We start from the raw sequence: 16144 nt of genomic DNA on the forward strand, positions 1-16144 counted from the left end.
CAATTCAGGGGCAGCAACCCAAAAACGGGTTGTCAGATTTGTCTGAAAATTAGAGGGCAGATAGATCTTGACCTGATAATCAGTTTTACCCTATGTCAGATTTACTCTAAATGCTTTGGTTTCAGAGATATAAGCCAAAATCTACATTTAACATATGTTCTATTTTTAGCCATGGTGACCATCTTGGTTGATTGGCGGGGTCATCGGACATATTTTTTAAACTACATACCCTAATGATGATTGTGGCTAAGTTTGGTTAAATTTGGCCCAGTGGTTTCAGAGGAGAAGATTTTTGTAAAAGCTAACAACGACGGACGACGATGACGGACGACGGATGCCAAGTGATGAGAAAAACTCACTTGGCCCTTCGGGCCAGGTGAGCTAAAAAGGCAGGACAAAATTTTTCATCCTAGCCCCCCCATAAAAATCAAATGGTAGCTCCCTTAGAGAAAGACAGATGGATGCACAAACACTATCAAAACAAAGCATAAAACATACCGAACAAGATGTTTTACATTTATCCTTCAGAAGCAGGAAAATTGAAGTGTTATTTTTCTTTCTCATCTCTGCATGATATAAACTTCAAATTCATTCAAGCAAAATATAAAAATCTGCAAAAGTAGGACCTTGTACCTCAGCTTATCCACATTTTGACTTTTGAACTGCATTGTTCTTTTCATATTGCTGGCAACCTAAACATAAAAAAAAATGATAAACACATAATTCTGGATTAACTTTGTGTATTTATTTTTGTTGGTACAAACAATTTTTCCCACTTTAAACGAAAACATCATCACAAAAAAGGACGTCATACTAACCTCCGAAATATTTAAACAAACCAAAATTATTACTGGGTACTTGCTTAAGATGTTGTCATAAATGTATAGCATGGATACCTCTTATTTTTGAGGACCATATATTTATTCTGATTTTCAGAACTTATTGTGAGGTTTTTATTAATGTGACTGAGAGCTGTATTGCATTCTTATATCTGATACATATTCAGAGGCGGATTAAGAGGGGAAAAAATTTGGTTGATTATATAGGGAATCGCTGAAGCATGACCAGAGCAGGCCCCCACTTATGAAAATTTCTGGATCCGCCACTGATATTTATGAGCTGAATATAAAAAAGAAGATGTGGTATGATTGCCAATGAAACAACTCTCCACAAGAGACCAAATGACACAGAAATTAACAACTATAGGTCACTGAACGGTCTTCAACAATGAGCAAACCCCATACCGCACAGACAGCTAGAAAATTAGGCCCCAAAATGACAATGTAAAACAATTCAAACAAGAAAACTAACGGCCTAATTTATGTACAAAAAATGAACGAAAAACAAATATGCAACACATAAACAAACGACAACCACTGAATTACAGGCTCCTGACAGGCACATACATACAGAATGTGGCTGGGTTTAACGTTAAACATGTCAGAGAGATCCCAACCCTCCCCCTAACCTGGGACAGTGGTGTAACAGTACAACATGAGAACGAACTATAAAAATCAGTTGAAAGAGGCTTAACTCATCAGGTGGAAAGACCACCTCCGGGTGCAGGATTTTCTCGCTGCGTTGAATACCCATTGGTGGCCTTGGCTGTTGTCTCTTTGACATATTCCCCATTTCCATTTTCAATTTCATGTATGCAGATTTTTCTTAAATTACAATAATCAATCTCACATTTTTGTCCATTATTCAAAATTAGCAAAAATATAAGCACACAAAAATTAACATTGTTAAAGTTTTTTTTTAAATTCAAAACAGTTCAACTTGGAATTTGCCGGATTATGAGTATTTATCCAAAAATGTAGAAGAAAGATATTCATAACCAAAACCAAAATTATGTTGAAATTAAAGATGTAAATTGTCTGTAACATGTTGTTTCATTTTGATTTTTGATAAGGGAGGTACTGGTGACCTGACGAAATTTATAAACATGACCTTTTGACCTATAGGAGTTACCCTACTGGAGTTTGGATCCAGGTCCATTCGCCCTGATTCACATTCAACCTTAATTACTTGTTAGCCTGAATAAGTTAATATCTGTTTGCCCTGATTTTATTTTGTTATCTTGATGTATAATGTTTATTTTTGAATAGTAAAGTTTGTAGAATTTTTGCTCAATACAAAATGCAATAGTTATATTGTATTGCTACTACCAGATAATTTACATTATTTTCCTTTGATTTGCACTATAGAATACAGGTATAAAGTTTTTAATATAATACAACTGAAGACGATTTTACAGTGGCAGATCCAGAAATTTTCATAAGTGGGGGCCCACTGACTGCCTAAGAGGGGGCCTGCTCCTGTCATGATTCAGTGATTCCCTATATAATCAACCAAACTTTTTCCGGAAAAGGGGGCCCCAAACTCTGCCCCCCCCCCTAACTAAATCCACCTCTGCTTTAAAAAACAACTGAAACCCATTATTAACTGCATGTATTTATCAAAATTGAAAACAATTTCTTGAGTTTTTCTCATTTGTATCACCCTGTTATATATTTTTTTGTCACTTTTTAAAAATAGGAATGGTTTAAATTCCTCAATAATTCTAGTCAGTCAATTAAAAATGTATGAATAAATTATTTAACCTATATACTATTAATATCAATATATTTCATTTTTGATAAAAATAGGGCAAACGGATTCTATGGGCGAGCAGACATTATACCCTGGAGGTGGTTTTAAAGAAAGCTTAGGACTTAGATGTACCATAAGCATGGAAAAACAATTCAGGAGTCAGTTTCACAAAAAAACTTACAAATAATATTGATAGTAATTAGTCATATACAATACAGTATACTTACGATTACTTGTAAGTTGTTTTTTTGTAAAACCGACTCAAGTATACTTATAATCAATCTTAGTCGTAAGTATTTTTGTGAAATTGACTCCTAGAGTCCCTAAAGACTATTTATTCATCTTTTGGATAATTTGTTGTTTTTTTTATGAATATACAGTGGCGGATCCAGAACTTTTCATAAGGGAGCGACCGCTCCAGTCATGCTTTAGTGATTCCCTATATAATCAACCAAATTGCCGGTGCATGTGTTCATGGTGTTCAAAGTGGTGGGTTTTCATCACCCTCGTTGTATTGCGGAATAACGATTTAGGCAAATTGAGAAAAACATCATGTCTGTGGTTGATAACAGTGTGTGTGCATTAATTTTCTATACCTTATTTAATATTTTTCCAATTTTGAGTACTGACGGCAAATGTTGTAACGTATAGTGTACCAATGTCTTGAGACCAATGTGCGATCGAGGAATCCAGGGGAAAGAAACTTATCAATTATGTTTATTCTTAAGTCAAAAATGAGCCGCCGTAAAATGAACCGTGTCGAGGAGGTTACTGACACGTAACAGTGTCATCCCTCGAGAACATTAACTAGTACATTGATAATTTACTATGCAGTCAGTATCCCGATAAAAAAACGTATGGATGCAAAACGCTTAGTGGTAATACATGCACTTTGTCTCAAAATATCCCGGCAGCGTCCCGGGGCAGCGTTAAGGGAGCTACCATTTGATTTTTATGGGAGGGCTAGGGTGAAATTTGGAAAAAAATAGGCAGGACAGGAGTTTTGAGCAAAAAAAAAGGCAGGTTGAGATTATTTGCAAAAAAAAGGCAGGATGACAATTTATGTAAAAAAAAAGTCAGGATAAACTAAAAAAAAAAGGCAGGACCGAATCAGTAGAGTGAAAAATAAAAAGGCAGGACCGAATAGAGGGGAAAATAAAAAGGCAGGACAAAATTTTTCATCCTAGCCCCCCATAAAAATCAAATGGTAGCTCCCTAAAGTTGAAGTCAGGATCTTGAAGGGGGGGGGGGGTTCTGTGTTCTTTATTCTTTTTAGCTATATTTCTACAAACTTACACTTTTTGCTCATTACTCTCTTTCCTCATATTTTAGCATTTTATTATTCTTTAATCTTTATTGTTTGCCCGTTATTCTCTATTCTGTTAACCCCTATCGATACCCTCTTATGTGGACTTCCGGTAGTTTATTTTATCCTATTTCTGCCTATGTGAAAATACATTATTTATCACAAAACAAAAACTTACTAAATATTTTTTAAGAAGTTCTCACCAGTTGCGGATCCAAAAAATGTCATAAGGAGGCACTAACTGTCATGCATAAAGAGGGGGCCCGCTTCAGTGATTCTCTAAATAATCAACCAATTTTTTCCAAAAAAAGGGGCGGGCCCCCCTGCCCTCACCTTAATCCACCTCTACCCCTTTCCCACCTCGTATCCTTGAATTCAGATTCAAGATCTCTCTGACTAAAGTAAGTAATAAGTCACCTTTGCTTATATCAGGTTTTTGAATTGAACTGGCGGATAGTTGTTTCATTACCAATCATACCACATCTCCTTATTTTTATATATACGAAAGCTTTATTCATATTTTTGGTGTATTGTTGAATGTGTAAAGATGCAGCAATTGTGTAGATACATTTTAAAATACAGCACAAGAGATGCAGATTATATAAAACTTATAAGTCGAAGACATACTGACAACGCCATGGCAAAAACTTAAAAACGACTAAATGACGTACAACAGTCTATAAAACTAAGCAAGCATACAAAACGCGAACATTTAAAACACATAAAAAGCACCCAGACAGTCTAATAGAAATTAAAAGAATAAATAATTTGTAAAGATTTTCAACTAGACCTACAGCTATATTTTCTTTTCATCTAACAGTAAACATAGGTTCTGGTATTATGTGATAAGTCATTTTTTCACGCAGACCCAGTTTCATTGATAACTTGGACCTGTGACTATTATACTAACATTAGTATATATATAATAGTCCCAGCTTGAACTTAAAGTGGTTTTATGCTTATCAGTCCAGATTATGTGTGTAATTTTATTAAATAATTCAACAATACACGTTCTAAACAGGTTAAATTCAATTTACAAATTTACAAATTCAGATCTACAGGCATTCAACACCCAATTTATTACTTAGCTTGCTGTATATTGCTAACTTTGACATGTTTGATTGTATATTGTCAATCTCTCAACATCGTGAATACGTCATGCGAGGTGTTGGCTATGTTTAATACAGGGTGGCGGCTTCGAAGCGTAGAAAAAAATCCAGGTAAATGAAAGTGTAAAATTTTGTAGTTGAAAATTTTAGGTACTAAATTCCTAAATTTGTACTTAACTCTGTTCTACGGGTAACATGGTTGTTTGATATGAAAATAGGATAATAAGCATCCGGAAAAATTGTGACTTCAAAGTGGTGGGTTTTCATCACCCTCGTTGTATTGCGGAATAACGATTTAGGCAAATTGAGAAAAACATCATGTCTGTGGTTGATAACAGTGTGTGTGCATTAATTTTCTATACCTTATTTAATATTTTTCCAATTTTGAGTACTGACGGCAAATGTTGTAACGTATAGTGTACCAATGTCTTGAGACCAATGTGCGATCGAGGAATCCAGGGGAAAGAAACTTATCAATTATGTTTATTCTTAAGTCAAAAATGAGCCACCGTAAAATGAACCGTGTCGAGGAGGTTACTGCCACGTAACAGTGTCATCCCTCGAGAACATTAACTAGTACATTGATAATTTACTATGCAGTCAGTATCCCGATAAAAAAACGTATGGATGCAAAACGCTTAGTGGTCTCGGCTGACTACTAATACATGCACTTTGTCTCAAAATATCCCGGCAGCGTCCCGGGGCAGCGTTAAAGGAGCTACCATTTGATTTTTATGGGAGGGCTAGGATGAAATTTGAAAAAAAATAGGCAGGACAGGAGTTTTGAGCAAAAAAAAGGCAGGTTGAGATTATTTGCAAAAAAAAGGCAGGATGACAATTTATGTAAAAAAAAAGTCAGGATAAACTAAAAAAAAAAAGCAGGACCGAATCAGTAGAGTGAAAAATAAAAAGGCAGGACCGAATAGAGGGGAAAATAAAAAGGCAGGACAAAATTTTTCATCCTAGCCCCCCATAAAAATCAAATGGTAGCTCCCTAAAGTTGAAGTCAGGATCTTGAGGGGGGGTTTCTGTGTTCTTTATTTTTTTTAGCTATATTTCTACAAACTTACACTTTTTGCTCATTACTCTCTTTCCTCATATTTTAGCATTTTATTATTCTTTAATCTTTATTGTTTGCCCGTTATTCTCTATTCTGTTAACCCCTATCGATACCCTCTTATGTGGACTTCCGGTAGTTTATTTTATCCTATTTCTGCCTATGTGAAAATACATTATTTATCACAAAACAAAAACTTACTAAATATTTTTTAAGAAGTTCTCACCAGTTGCGGATCCAAAAAATGTCATAAGGAGGCACTAACTGTCATGCATAAAGAGGGGGCCCGCTTCAGTGATTCTCTAAATAATCAACCAATTTTTTCCAAAAAAGGGGCGGGCCCCCATGCCCTCACCTTAATCCACCTCTACCCCTTTCCCACCTCGTATCCTTGAATTCAGATTCAAGATCTCTCTGACTAAAGTAAGTAATAAGTCACCTTTGCTTATATCAGGTTTTTGAATTGAACTGGCGGATAGTTGTTTCATTACCAATCATACCACATCTCCTTATTTTTATATATACGAAAGCTTTATTCATATTTTTGGTGTATTGTTGAATGTGTAAAGATGCAGCAATTGTGTAGATACATTTTAAAATACAGCACAAGAGATGCAGATTATATAAAACTTATAAGTCGAAGACATACTGACAACGCCATGGCAAAAACTTAAAAACGACTAAATGACGTACAACAGTCTATAAAACTAAGCAAGCATACAAAACGCGAACATTTAAAACACATAAAAAGCACCCAGACAGTCTAATAGAAATTAAAAGAATAAATAATTTGTAATGATTTTCAACTAGACCTACAGCTATATTTTCTTTTCATCTAACAGTAAACATAGGTTCTGGTATTATGTGATAAGTCATTTTTTCATGCAGACCCAGTTTCATTGATAACTTGGACCTGTGACTATTATACTAACATTAGTATATATATAATAGTCCCAGCTTGAACTTAAAGTGGTTTTATGCTTATCAGTCCAGATTATGTGTGTAATTTTATTGAATAATTCAACAATACACGTTCTAAACAGGTTAAATTCAATTTACAAATTTACAAATTCAGATCTACAGGCATTCAACACCCAATTAATTACTTAGCTTGCTGTATATTGCTAACTTTGATTGTATATTGTCAATCCCTCAACATCGTGAATACGTCATGCGAGGTGTTGGCTATGTTTAATCATAGATGTATGGGTTTATACATCTATGGTTTGATACAGGGTGGCGGCTTCGAAGCGTAGAAAAAAATCCAGGTAAATGAAAGTGTAAAATTTTGTTGTTGAAAATTTTAGGTACTAAATTCCTAAATTTGTACTTAACTCTGTTCTACGGGTAACATGGTTGTTTGATATGAAAATAGGATAATAAGCATCCGGAAAAATTGTGACTAATAATTATCACATTATAAGTATTCGAATATATAAAGAGCAATGAATATGCAAAAAAAAATTAACAAGGAATAAGTATTGGTAAACGGACAGGACAGAAAGTCGAAGTACAAAAGTTTAAATGAATTATTTTACAATTGTTTAAATATATGAGAGAAGGTTTTTGACGAATTGACTTTATTTATAGATAAATATATTTAGTTGAGGAAATTATTAATTCGCCTTCAAATAGTCTTATAAAAGGAGACATTTTTGACAGCATGAAGCCAGTTAATTACCAAACCACTTTGGCAGATTGTTTTCTTAACAATCATTGTTCAATATTAATATTCAAAAATAAATTTTGTTTACAAGTCCGTTTCCTTTTAAAAAATGTTTCAGACAAATACTGAAACGTTTTTAAAATTAAGTTTATTCAAAGAAAAAAATATCACAAAACTGAATCGTGACTTTTTACTTGTTACTTTTTGTTGTACGTTCTAAGTGTCAATCCTAGCAAACACAAATTTTGAAATAAAATCGATTACAATGTAATTTTATAGAAGGAAAAAGGGGGGTTAATGAACAAATTATTACTATACACTTGCATATTTCTAAAAAGATTTGCATTTGTAAGCTGTCTATAGAAAATGTTAGATTATTTCAGGAGTTTCAATTAATTTAGGAGAAAAAAATATCATAAACAGTTTAGTTGTCAACGCCTACTAGTCTACTACAAAAAATAGTGATTCTTTTTGTAGATTTGGTACTTCAGTTTCGACTCAAAATTTCCTATTGAAATTGTTAGATGCCAAATATTTAGGGGAAGATTGTATTTGTACTGTATGTAATTGTGGTGATATTGGCGAGGCGATTCATTATATTATAGCAAGGATTTGTACAAATCCTTGATTATAGATTTTATCAAAACCAAAATAATAAGATCAAAAATTAAATTATCTATCGAATGTATATCCTCAACGAACACTAAAACATATATACATGTCCTGAGTGACTTTTTATGTCCTGTCCTCAGAGGTCCTGTCTGCACTCAGGAGGTCCTGAGCGGTTTTTAGACGTACCGTTAATATATAGGCATATATTTGAAGCTGTTCTGAATGATGTACATTATCTATAGGTATACATGTATCAGACAAAAAGACTTTCCAATGAACTTAGTTCTAGTTATCTTAGGTCCTGGTCACAGGCACTTGTCTAAAAAAAAAATTTCCTATATATACTTCTAATGTTATATCAGAGACATATTGTATTATATGTCTCTGGTTATATTAAGGTATATAGGAAACAAAATTCCGACACAAGTGCCTGTGGTCCTAGTGTGAAATAAATCCACTGGGAATTGGCCTTTTTAAACACATTTATATCCATACGTTTTCTGAAGGGTTTGTACATTTAAAGTGAAAATATGTTTACTCAATGCGTAGTTACATAAGTTTATTTGCTACTTTTTTTCTTCTTTATTTTATATAAATGATTTTTTTTTTTAGTTTTAACATTTTTTCTTCGAAAAATTTGTAGTGTTGCAATAGGGAATGGACACAGATACTTAACTACATTTAACGAAAGAAATTTTGTGTAATGTCATCAATCTGTATTACACATAGACAGGATGTTCTCTAGAAAACTATGGTATTTCTAATACGTGATACACACCCCATGCAGGGTACACGCACTGTCGTAATGGAAAATTACTGCATGCTTTAATTACCTGTAATCAGCCATTCAACAAATCAGTTGACTGACCATGTCATTACAGTTTTAAAAGATTTTCCTCAGATCCGTTGAAAATGTAATATTCATTGTAACTTTAAAATTTAAAACTTTAAAAAGTATACTTTGACATAATTATGAAGTAAAAGAAGTTAACAATTTAATAATCGGATTTTTCCAAAGATTAAGATACAATTATATTTATTATTCTGGGACTGACAGATATATCACAGGCACTTGTCTCAGAATTTTTTTTGCTATATTCCTTTATTAAAGTATATAGGATTTTTTTCTGAGACAAGTGCGTGTGAGATATATACATGCATAACAAACATTTAGCTTTTATTAAAAATTGTTTGGACACTGAGTTTTGAAAAAAAGGTTTATGATTGGTCTTGATTTTATTTTTTTAATAAAGATAGAAACAATTTTTTGTTCGAAGAAAAAAAAAACAATGCCCCCTTTTTAGCCACACCGACGAATGGAGAATTCCAAGTAGGGTCACAAGACTTTTCAGTCGCCCAGTCTCAAAAAGCAATTTTGACTGGCATTGTTTTTAGTTATATTTTTGCAGGTCAGGTTGCAAAGTGGCAAGTCGGATTTGACCATGTTGACAACGGTCCTAAAAAATATCCGATAAAACGGTGAATCAAACGATTTGAACCTACGAAGTTTTATAATATAAGACTGACACCCACCAGTGTGCTCACTGTGCTGGGTGTGGTGCTGGGACTTGATATACACGTATCATTAAGTTACAGTACTGTTAGGATTTGTCTGCCTTTTTACAGGGACTTTCTATACTAACTGTTAGTATAGACTGTCCCTGGCTTGAAAGTATGGTTCTCTGCTCAGCAACGGGTGCGTGATTGGCAAATCCAATATCTTGTAGCAGTAAAATACACAAATGTATAATACCTTAATTGAGGGTGGTAAAGGGTTATTTTCGTGCAACGTGTTTTGCCATTTTTATTTCACGTGCAGCCGTGAAAAAGGTTCTTTATTCACCGTTTTTCATGAAATCGGTAAAAAGATCAACGTGCAAGAAATTTTTAATTGTTCGTTCATCGTGAAATGGCAATTTTATTTCGCGTTCTTCCGTGCAAATACCCCCCCCCCCCCCTTTACGCCCCTCTTAATTCAGTCTGTCTTTATCGTTAATAACTTCGAGATTAATATGCAAGTCTACTTTGCTAATCGATGTTTCTGTAATTCAGATTTATATTTATTTGTGAGACCCCCATCACTATTTTATTCACTCAAAGAAAGGGGTTCTCCGTTACTGGGAAAATCTTACCTGATTTAGGATCAATTTATCGGTTACACTCCCCTGTCACCAGTGATTCTTTGTTGTAAGCTGACATTCTGAAAAAGGTACTGTTGACTATCAATTTGCATGATAAGTTACAGATGTCGACTCGGGCTACTGCAAAAGACGATAATTCAGTTCACTGATTTATATTTAATAGTGGTTCGGTTAATCCCCTCTCCCCAAACAAGTAAGAATTTGGTTACGTTACATCTTGGGGGGGGGGGGGGGGGCTCTTGTGGTAGTCTTGTCCTATAATATAAGACTTCGGAGTTTCATATCATTTACATTCAACGTTTTTTATCGGATATTTTTTTTTTTACTATCAATGTTGAAACCCGAACATATTATAGGACTAGTGGTAGTCCAAATAATTAGCAAAGCTATAATTTTTTTTCCTATGACGGCGTCCCAGAAAAAAGTTAAAAAGCCTTGCAAGACGTCATAATTATTTGGACTAATCTTTTGGCAAATATGGTCGTACCACAGGGGTTTGTTTCAATTTGCCGGGTTTTCTATCCTTACGAACCCTGAAAAACTATCCAGGCCAGGTGACAACAAATCTGTCTCCCCTTTTTATCCCACTAGAAAATCAAAAGGTTGTCTCCTTACACCTACATAACAAAAAACATATACAAATATGGTATCATTGCCAATATGACGGCTCTTCAACAGAAACTAAAGACATAGAAGGTAACAACTATATAGGTCAACGTACAGATTTCAACAATGGGCTAAAAAGTCAAACTGCGTAATAAGCTACAAAAGGCCAAAATAGATAGACAACATCTGACAAGGGTAGAAATGTTCAGAATGGACAATGTTGAAAAAAAATCTACTGTCCATTTGCATCACAACTGGCAGCGGACTCATAGGACATTGTAGGAGTTGTTGCCTTAAATACAGATTTTAACCAATTTTTTTTCTTCATATTTCTTGAATTTGCCTTTTTATCTCGAAAACTGTCAATGACTAATATTTAAAGAGAAACTTAAAATTTATTAAAAGTTATTGCTTTTCAATGATGACTTTGATCCAGTTTTTGCAAAAAATTGGAAACTTTAAATATTGGGTAAACTCCTTATATTGTACTGCCTGGTCTTGTGGTAGCGTGTTCACCTCAAGTGCAGAAGGTTGTTTATTTTGAACCCAATCCGGTAAAACCAAAGACTTTAAAGTTGGTATTAGCTGCTTCTCCCCTAAGCACGCAGTATTGTTAAGGAGTAAGAGCAAATACTGGTTTGTTCAGTCTCAGTCAGAATAATGTATCAAGGTAAGGTGACATGTCTCTCTGAGAACTAGTGTAAGAGATAAATTAGTCCTGGTAAAAATTGTCTGGTCAGACAAATACAGCTAGTATAATAAGTCCATGGATCTATGTTTTCAATGTATTGTGTGCGATTTTGTCCCATGTACATTTACTCCATATCCTTTTATTTACTTTACAGAATTTACTAGTATATTTAGTCTGATACCAGTAATTTATGTCCACAGACTAATTTTCCTAGTCCATGACATCACTATTCCTAGGTAAAAATGTCCATGTCCTTTATTTTACTATAGGACAATCATGACAATGTATACTAAAAGAAATCATTTACATACTACAAATAATGGAATTTTTAATTCTCATGTTTTAATGTTGGTTAACAGTTGTGCATTAACATGATTTTAAAAGTGTTAACTTACTTCTTGAAAGCTTAATATTTAGAAGGTAGAAGACCTGGACCATTCATACTTTGTATATATAGATGCCTTATGTTATGAAGTTTCCGTCTGTCATATGTTCATTGTCCTTGACCTCATTTCATGGTTCAGTGAATACTTGGGAAAAAAGTTAAGATTTTTAGTATGCTTAATTTCTCTCTTATAATGAGTAATAGGATAACTATATTTGGTATGTGTGTACCTTGCAACGTCCTCATGATCGTCAGACAGTTCTCACTTAAGGCTTGACCTTATTTCAGTGAACAAGGTTAAGCTTTTGTGGTCACGTCCATATCTCAGATACTATTAGCAATAGGTCTACTATATTTACTTAAGTGTATGCAATGATTGTAAAGTGTGCATGTCCAACTGCAAGTGTTATAACTTATGTGACCTGGACCTCATTTTCATGGTTCAGTGGTTATTGTAAAGTTTTTGTGTTTTGGTCTGTTTTTCTAATACTGTATGCAACATGTCAAGTATATTTGGTGTATGAACATTTTTAAGGTTGTACATGTTAGTCTGGCATGTTTTATTCGACCTTGGCCTCATTTTATGGTTCGTTGCTCAATGTTATTTTTTTGTTTTTTGGTCAGTTTTTCTAATTTCTTATTTTCAAATTAGCAATAGGTCAACTTTATTTGGTGTATGGAATGCTTGTAAGGTGCATATGTCTGACTGAGAAGTTTCATCTTACCTTGACTTTATTTTCATAGTATATTGGACAATGTTTAGTTTTTGTGGTTTGGTCTATTTTTCGGATACTGTAAGCAGTAAGGCTCCTATATTTGGTGAATGGAATAATTGTAAGATGCACATGTCTGTCTGGCATGTTTTATATGACCTTGACCTCATTTTCATGGTTCATTGGTCAATGAAAAGTTTGCATTGTTTTGTCAGTTTATCATATGCTTTAAGCAACAGGTAAATTATATTTGGGGGAAGTAACGATTGTAAGGTTTGCATGTCTGTCTGGCATACTTATATATCCATGACCGCATTTTATGGTTCTTTGGTCAATGATAAGTTTTCTTGGTTTTTATATGCCTGTTCACTGGACGTATTATGGTATACCGTTGTCCGTCTGTCCGTCCGTCGTCAACATGTTGGACATTAACTAAAAAACGCTTTAACCACTTTGCCAATTTAACCAAACTTGACCACAATCATTATTGGGGAATCTAGTTTAAATAAAATGCTCCGCAGGGCGCAGCTTGATACGACCGCAGAGGTCGAACCCTGAACAGTTGGGGCAAGTATGGACACAACATTCAAGCTTGATACAGCTTTGCATTTGGATTGTGATTAAATATTTGACACAGCATAGGTTTCTGACACAGAATGAATGTTGTCTAAGAACCTAAAAATTTTAAATTGGGCATTCACCTATTATGGTCCAATTTCCAAAATCTAAATACATGGTTAGATTCAGCATATCAAAGAACCCCAAGAATTCAATTTTTGATGAAATCAAACAAAGTTTAATTTTGGACCCTTTTGACCTCAATGTGGACAAAGTTGATAACGGGGCCCAAAAATCATAAATCTAAATACATGGTTAGATTCAGCATATCAAAGAACCCCATATATTCAATTTTTGTTGAAATCAAACAAAGTTTAATTTTGGACCCCGATTTAGACCAACTTGAAAACTGGGCCCATAATCAAAAATCTAAATACATGTTTAGATTCAGCATATCAAAGAACCCTAAGAATTCAATTTCTGTTAAAATCAAACTAAGTTTAATTTTGGACCCTTTGGACCTTAATGTAGACCAATTTGAAAACGGAACCAAAAATTAAGAATCTAAATACACGGTTAGATTCGGCATATCAAAGAACCCCAATAATTCAATTTTTGATGAAATCAAACAAAGTTTAATTTTGGACCCTTTGGACCTCAATGTGGACCAATTTAAAAACGGGGCCCAAAATCCAAAAACTAAATACACGGTTAGGATTCAGCATATTAAAAAACCCCAAGAATTCAAGAATAAAACCCCATTGAAATTGGTCAAGAAATAAGCAATTTATACGAAGTATCTTCTTTTGCACAATACTGTGCAATTAAATATTTCTTGCTATTGCGCAATACTGTACAATTGACAATTTCTTGCTATTGCGCAATATTGTGCTATTGGATATTTCTTGCTATTGCGCAATACTGTGCAATTGAAGATTTCTTGCTATTGCGCAATACTGTGCAATTGAAGATTTCTTGCTATTGTGCAATACTGTGCAATTGAAAATTTCTTGCTATTGCACAATACTTATTATATAATAATTTACACATCCTGTTTGGTGTGTATCTCCTACCATATCATTATTATTTGCTTTTAAATATAAATCAGAAATAACCAACTTAAAATGGAAAATTTTAAAAGAAAAAAAAAAGGAAAAAAAAAAAAATCCCCCCCCCCAAATTTGTTGAACCCCCTTATGATTCATCACCCCCAAACTCAATCCCAGCCTTCCCTTTGTGGTATGGTACCTTGCAGTACAATTTCAGAGAGATCCATACACTTGAACACAAGTTATTGTCTGGAAACTAGAAAAATGCTTATTTTTGGCCCCTTTTTGGCCCCCAATTCCTAAACGTTTCAGCAATTACCCCCAAACTCAATTCCAGCTTTTCCTTTGTGATATCGAACCTTGTAGTACAATTTCAGAAAGATCCATACACTTACACACAAGTTATTGTCATGAAACTAGAAAAATGCTTGTTTTTTTACCCCTTTTTGGGCCCCTAATTCCTAATATTTTGAGGCAATTACCCCCAAAATCAATCCCAGCATTCCTTTTGTGATATGGAACCTTGTGGTACAATGTCAGAGAGATCCATATACTAACACACAAGTTATGTCTGGAAGTTACAAAAATGCTTATTGTTGGCCCCTTTTTGGCCCCTAATTCCTTTACTGTTGGTACCATAACCCCCAAAATCAATCCCAACCTTCCTTTTGTGGTATTGAACCTTGTGGTAAAATTTCATAGAGATCCATTCACTTAAACTAAAGTTAGAGTGCGAAAACCAATGTGTCTTCGGACGACGCCGGACGACGACGCCGGACGACGACGACGACGACGACGACGACGACGCCAACGTCATACCAATATACGACCACAAAAATTTTTTTGCGGTCGTATAAAAATATGTCAGATGACCCAAACTGCCAACCAAGATGGCCGACATGGCTTAAAATAGAAAATAAGGGCAAAATGCAAGTTTTGTCTATTATTTTGAAAACCGTTTTAAATAGAGAAAAACTGACTGAAGCAAAAATGTTCAGAATGTTGAGCTCTACCAATTGTTCATATACAAAAAAACTGTTAGATGACTTCTTATAGGAGTTATTGCCCTTAAATGACAAATTTTATCTTTTTTTTTCATTTTTGCCTATTATCTTGAAAACTATAATAGATAGAGAGAAATTTTGAATTGCAAAAATGATCAGCAAGACAAGTTCTACAAATAAGTCCAATGGTCGAAATCGTCAGTCAACACCTTATTAGAGTTATTGCCCTTTGATGATGATTTTTACCAATTTTTTGTGTTTTTGCCTTGTATCTAAGAATTATAATAGATAGATAGAAACAGAAATAAGCAAAAATGATCAGCAAGACAAGATCTACAATTAAGACAACTAAATATCACTTTATGCCGATAAGATGGATGTTTTCTTCCCATATGAAACTTTATTATACAATGTACTTGTGTTACCCCAATATTACTGTATTGTAGTGAGATATGGTCTCTACATATTGTGAAGAACAACAAAACTCTTGAATCTCAATACTTTTCAATGGAATCAGTAAAACTCCAGATCAATTTTACGAAAAATCTGCTTAACGTAAATTACATATTTTAAACTCAAATGAAAAAGAGTCTTTATTATACATGTTTATAAAGTTAACAAGCAGTTAAATGATTGATTTGCTTCAAAAAATAAA

Source organism: Mytilus californianus, unplaced genomic scaffold (genome assembly GCF_021869535.1).
Source record: "Mytilus californianus isolate M0D057914Y unplaced genomic scaffold, xbMytCali1.0.p SCAF_5, whole genome shotgun sequence".
NCBI classification, from domain to species: Eukaryota; Metazoa; Mollusca; class Bivalvia; order Mytilida; family Mytilidae; genus Mytilus; species Mytilus californianus.